Here is a 6,900-nt window from a genome sequence, read left to right as displayed (position 1 = left end):
CAAACGAAATAGAGCAAAAACAAGATCTGTAAGAAAAAAAAATCCCTGTATTTTTAGAACTATGTACTGTATTGTACTGTATGTACTGTACTCTGCTAGTCATTTTAATTTAAAGGGGCTCCCTGCGGTTTTCATCGATTTTTGACAAGTTTTGAGTCGTTACTCCTACATTTGCACTACAGATAGAATTATATGACAAACGGCTTCTTAAATCTTTTATCTCCATTCTTGTCTGCCGGATTTTGAAAGAAATTAATACTTATTTTTTTATGATTTTTATAAACATTGTCTAAACAAACACTATTTTCGTTACTAGATTGCTATGAAGGATCTTACATATACGTAATCTACATATTTGGGTTCGTCTTTGACGTCGCTAAAAATTTGTCAGAGATTTTAATTTTAAATTAGTTAACAAATAAATTATGACCAGAAAACCAGTTATTTGGCCTAAAATTCTTCAACTTTGATGCCAAATATCTCGAAGATTATGAACCCCGAAGTAAATATCGGACACTATACTGCTTATAGTCATTGCTGTTAATATAATAAGCTACAAAAAGCATTAGAAAACTAAGGGTTTCAGATCGAAGGTCATTGGCGATAGGGACTCCCTTAAACTGAGAACGTAACCACGTTTGTATAGAAAAGCGAGCTTCCTGCGGGCTCTTAAGCATAAGTTGAAATTGTTCCTTGATGTTTTACTTATAGTTTTCTTAAATAAGATGTTTTTGATCTCGCAAAATAAAGGCGTAGTTTAAAAAACCTTGTGAGTAATTATTTAAAAATATCTTGTTTTCAAATCGATTATCTGGAAAAAGAATAGTTAAAAAAATAGTCATTTTGCCATAGGTACCCTTTTAATGTCCATGATCTGTTATATTTTGTAACAACTTTATGAATTTTAACTCAAAAATGATTCCACTGTAAAACTAATTTATTTAATCATGCAAGTGCATAAATTAAAACACTCGCTTCGGTCGTGTTTTAAACCGACACGAGTTGTGTACATGTATCGTACAACATTTTTCAACACACTTGCTCAAAACGACGTTTTTATTTCACCGATTTTTGGCTCGTAATCCTGGATATTAAACACGCGTGCTTTTCCAGTATATTATAACACTCGTGCTTTCTCATTATATTATCCGACTGAGTTAAGAATGTAACTGATTGCTAATAATATACATGGAAACGGAGCCTTCTTAATTTGGTCGAGTAATACATTTTTATTAACCAACTACGAGTATTAGGTTTCAAATGTTAGTTTAGAGAGGTTTTATCACACCAAACATAATTTATAGATTAAATTACATTAATGAATAAACATAACATTTTATCGTTTTATTCTGGTTTTACTACCTTTTTAAAATAACTGCCTCAAACCCAGTAGTCAGCCGGGGGAGGCTGACTATTGGATTTAATACAAAAAAGTAGTTCCCAATAATCAGCCCCCTTAAAAATGTTACTTTAATATGGATTTATATATTTTTTTACTTATTTCAGATATATTAAGTATTAATTATGTGAAGAAGTCCCCATTCTTATAACAAAACATCACAATTTGGCTGCTAACGTCTTATCAAAATACCATGTGACACTCCAAAAAAAATGGCGGATATCACATAACCCATCATGTCAGAAGACAGCACTTTGAAGTAGTGTTGTGGTTCATGCTAGACAATTATTTTATAAAGTAAGCTATTTTTCAATTAATAGTTTATCAGTCTATATAATATCACCTACTTTTGGAATGAAAATTAGAAAAACTTTGATTATTACAACCAAAAATAAGCAAGAAAGGCTGACCACTTTCGCATGGCTGAGCACTGGTGCCTTTACCCTACTAATAGAGGCAAGAGCCGAGAACGGAAGCCTTTTACCATCAAAATCGGGTGAAAAACAATTGGCGGCATATGAAACTTTTATTCAATGGAGAATCAGCAAAAACGCCCAGTCTTTCTTGGAAAACGTGTTGGTGTGCCTACAAGCCCAGCACGCTTTGGTGCAATTATTCGATGTTAATCACCATTATGAAAATTGTACTTTTACCGTTTTGACAAAAGAAACCGAATTTATAAGTTTTGTTTTTCCTTGCAAGTGTGTTGAAAAACGTCGTATGAAACGCGTGTGCATTGGTCATTACCCACATCGGCTTTCTTTTTGCGCGCTCGCTTACAGCTCGCGCGCACAATATCGCATCGTGTGTATTGCCCAACTTAGCACACTTGTATCATAATGTACTATTACAGTACCTATGGCTACTGTAAATATTTTTGAATGAATGGCAATGGAATTGTGTCTAGTCTTAGGCGTACTTTAAAATTCTTCCAGAATTGTTTTACGGTCATTGACTGCTGCATCAATAGCGCCTTTGAGACCGGTTGACGACTTCATATCAATTTGGAATTTGGAGATAAATCATTCAATTTAAAGATACTGACGATCCGTAGCCGTCATAAAGTAAGTTTATGCTTCCGTAACTTGACATCATATCCTGCTTTGACGTTAGGGTACCTTCAGTCAGAACACGAGTCCCGTGCATTATCGAACTGAGGAAGGGTAAGTAAGTAAGTAAGTACAGCTAAATAAAATGGCCCACCTATTACGCTGTGTTGAAAGATGGGGGCAAGCGGGGCTTTCCTACAAATTCCTCGGAGATTGTATTTGACTATTTGTACCATAGAACCCAAAGTACCCTAAGCTTTGATAGTACAGTGAACCGAGTAGATGACGCACCAGGTTCAATCACCTACCGCGAAAACCGAAATTCGTAAATTGCGGGATCTTTCTCTTTTACTCTCACTAAGACGTAATTAGAGTGACAAAGAAGAATGCCCGCAATTGACGAACTACGATTTTCGCGGTTATGGCACTGGTACCAAGTTAGATCGATAGATAGATAGAAGTTAAAATAGTCCCTCTCGCTGTCGAGACTTCGGGATGCTGGTGCGCCGAGGGTAAATCCCTCCTCCGGGACCTGGGTCGTCGCCTGCTAGAAAGAGGCCTTGATCCCCGCTCCGGGTTTTTCCTGATGCAAAAGCTGTTCATCGCAATTCAACGCGGGAACGCAGCGAGCGTGATGGGTACCTTTACGTCGGGGCTAGCCTAGGGCTCGTATCAGTACGTAGGTACTTATTTTATAGATATTTCGTTTATATTTAAGTTCAGATACTTAAGTTCAAGTTAAGTGATTCAGTTAAGTTTTTAATTAGTTTTATGTTTAATTAAAAATATTATGTAGTGAGAATATGGTAAAGGTATTATTTTTTTCCTAATGTGCGTATTGTTACCTACCTTTCGTATCTAAGACGGGTCTAAATTATTCGTTTAAGTATGTTTAATCTAGTATCAGTATTCCTGAGTAGGTTATGTAAATAGAAAAGTCAAGTCTTTTATTTTATTGTCACATTCTTTGTCACGCAGATTGTTTTGTGACGACTATGTTTTGTTGTGAAAGTAAATTCTACATTTGGTGGTTTCCAATATTTATACTGATCTGATGTTGATCTTCTACGAGCCAACCAAAAAGTATTTCGTAATTTTAAGGATATGACCAACATATAATAAAAGTATATATTATATGTTGGTCATAATAAAAAATAAAAATATAACCAACATGTAATTTGTAGAACCTTATTATTATTATTTATTTATTATTTATTTTTATTTTTCAGACATCCACTAAATACCTATACTATAATCTTTTGACCCAGGCGACCCAGGTACGCTCTTTTTACGTTCCGATCTTCGTCCATTCTCTCAAGGTGGCCTAACCAACGGAGTCTGTGGGCTTTACTTTCCAGCAGGAGGACGTCCTATCGGACGCCCTAGGTATCGCTGGAGCGACATGGTGGAGGCGGATCTGCGAGCTTCGAGTCGACAATTGGCGAGAGGTCGCACAGGACCGAGAAAAGTGGCGCTGTCTTGTGTCGGAGGCCAAGTCTCATTTTGGGTCGCTGAGCCAACGGAGTAAGTAAGTAAGTAAGTAAGTATAATCTTTTGAGCTTAGAATGTCCCACTGCTTGGCACACAGCTCAGAGGCTTCCCTCTTATTCTTCCACCTGTCCTGATTTTGAGCATTTCCAGTCTTTTTTTAAGACGTTAAGCTCATCTGGCCATATCCGAAGATATAATATGGGATGTGCTATGTATATGGTATATATCCGCTAAATATTACAATAATTGTTGTTTTTGTACAAATATATACTTCGAATATTCTGATGCAGAAGGATAAGCGATGAATGTTATCAAGAATTAAATGAATACTAGTGTCATTGGTATAAAGATGACGGTTATTGCGCAATCATGTAATATCCATTGAACACCAGGAACCCGTAAAGGAGTCCTCAGTTAATGCAACAACGCCTGTTTGTACAGTAAGCATCAAAAGAAGCAGTTTTTAGCAGTTTTTTTATCACTAACCTAGTTACATTTCATTTTTCATGTATATAATTATATTTCATTCCAATCACAATACTGTTTACATACCTATAGTATAGTAACATGAAAATTAAAAAAAAAGTATTATAAAAAACAAAAACCCAACTGCAAACTAAAAAAGAGGAAAACAAGCCCAACAAGAATATTGTTGTTGATAGTAATTAAGTATCGCAGGCGGGGACCAACAGAGGGTTACTTATAGTCATTTTGTTTCTTGGTCCCGCCTGCGATACTTACCATCAACAACAATATTCTTGTGGGGCTTGTTTTCCTCTTTTTTAGTGTGCAATCGGGTTTTTTTTTATAATAATCAATTTTTTTTATTTATAACTTTTTAGTTACCCCCAAAAAAAAACCCCACTCCCGTGATCAAGACGAATCTAACGATACCTCATACATCAAAATCCATCAAGCCGTTTAGGCTACAGGAGGCCACAAAGAAACAGACATACATACATACATACTCGTACATACACTCGAAAAACAATACCCTCCTCCCTTTGGCAGTCAGGTAAAAAAGTAACAACAAACGAATTCAGTACCTCCTCCTTCTAGTAAGAAGTTCTAGTAAAAATAATGTAATTTATCTACTACGCTATTGAGACTCACTTGTGTCTGGCCCGTATATAGAAGCTTTCATGAAAGCTGTAAAAGGCACTTCCACTTGCACGAGTGCGTGACATTTCTGGATAGGCAAGTGACGGACAAAAGACTTATTTAACCTGCCTAATATAAATCCGTTGTACAGTCAGCTTCAAATACTTTGTAGCAGTCAAAGTGGCCAAATAGTTCGGTACACCATACTAAATATATGGTGTACCGAACTATTTGGCTACTTTGGTTGCTACAAAGTATTTGACGCTGACTGTACCTAACATAACCAAACCCCGTTATCTTATCACTGTTGCAGTTTGTTGAAAATAAGGGTATGCAAAAATATATACCCTTAATTTACCTAACCTACCAACTAAATTCACAACTTCGCTTGGCACTACCTGCACTGTCTAGGCTGTCAAAATTGATGATAACTTATCTTGGTCTGACTATATCACGTTCATGGGTGTTTAATAATTCAACATTTAGGATTTTCAATTTGCTTTAGTTTAGCTAATTTCCGTAAGATTTAAATTATAAGGCGTAAATGTTAGGTGAAGTTAAAGTAGTTTAGATTTTTTTTTGTTTTAAACTATTTTTATACCGATCTGTTTATTGTTAATTTAATAAATAGGTATCTATTATAATGCAATGTATTGGGAATTTCGTTTTGTCAAGCGACGTCAGTTACAATGATTATGGCGTACATTGAAGAAAAATATATAATTTTTATCAAAAATAGGTAGTCTGAAGACTAATAATTTTTAAAAGTTACTGAACAAAAGATCCGTTTGAGCAGTACAACCTTTGTTTTAATTATTTGCTCGTGTTTGGAAGTACCAAGCTAACCGTTCATGTATACGCAGACCCTGCTAAAGAAATACATATTCGTAGATACACACTGGGTAAGACATGAAATACGAGCTGTAATTTAGAGAGCAGAAAGCGGGCCCACCCGGTATTCTTACTAGGTGTGTTTTACCAAAGCCTCTAGAGCCGATTTCGATGTAGGGTTTTTATTGGCCCGTGTAACATAGTTGGTACAACACACACCTACCTAAAATTTTAACCAAACTAAAGAACCTTTGTCTTTATAGTTTTTTTGGCGATACTTATTACAACTTAATGGAAGGTCTAATAGTGTTTGAGAGGTCAATAACAAAATAAATACTTTAGGCAAAAGTTTATTACAAACATTATAACAAATATTTATTACACACTTTTCTCTTACTTAATATACCTACACAAATGAAAACAGCTTCAAAATCTTACGAATTATATTAAGTCTTTTAATGTCTAATTAAAAAAATACTGGTGTACAAAATTTTAAGCAAAAATATAATTATCTATACAGTTTTAGTAAATATCAACTTATTTTGTTAATAATTACCCTATATTATATTTTGTAGTCGACCTTAGGTTTAAATGACATAATTATACATGTTTGGAAATAATTAAATTTAATCAAAATGTAACAAAAACTTCTATCTTATGATTGATAATATTGTGTACCTACCTACATATATAAATAAAATTATGGCATTTCAACACAAATTCTTCGTAAATATACACACGTGAATAGTTCTAACTAAAATGACCTTAATAGTTCAAATTAAAATTTATCAAGCAACTAACTGGAACATTTAAGAAAATATATTATAGTCAATTAGCTATATTTTTTATTTTTATCAATTATCTACACTTTTTCCTTTCCCTTGCTTATGTTTCAAAGAGCGTAAGCTACTCTATTGTATTACTCATATCCACTACTCCAAGCAATATTATTTAAAAAAAAATTGACTCAACTTTTAAAATATTTCCCTTAAAAATATAAATAACATTATTTACCGGCTGAGCATACAT

Source organism: Cydia pomonella, chromosome 9 (assembly GCF_033807575.1).
Source record: "Cydia pomonella isolate Wapato2018A chromosome 9, ilCydPomo1, whole genome shotgun sequence".
Lineage (NCBI taxonomy): Eukaryota > Metazoa > Arthropoda > Insecta > Lepidoptera > Tortricidae > Cydia > Cydia pomonella.
The sequence above is the reverse complement of the archived record's forward strand: the minus strand, read 5'-3'. Positions refer to the sequence as shown.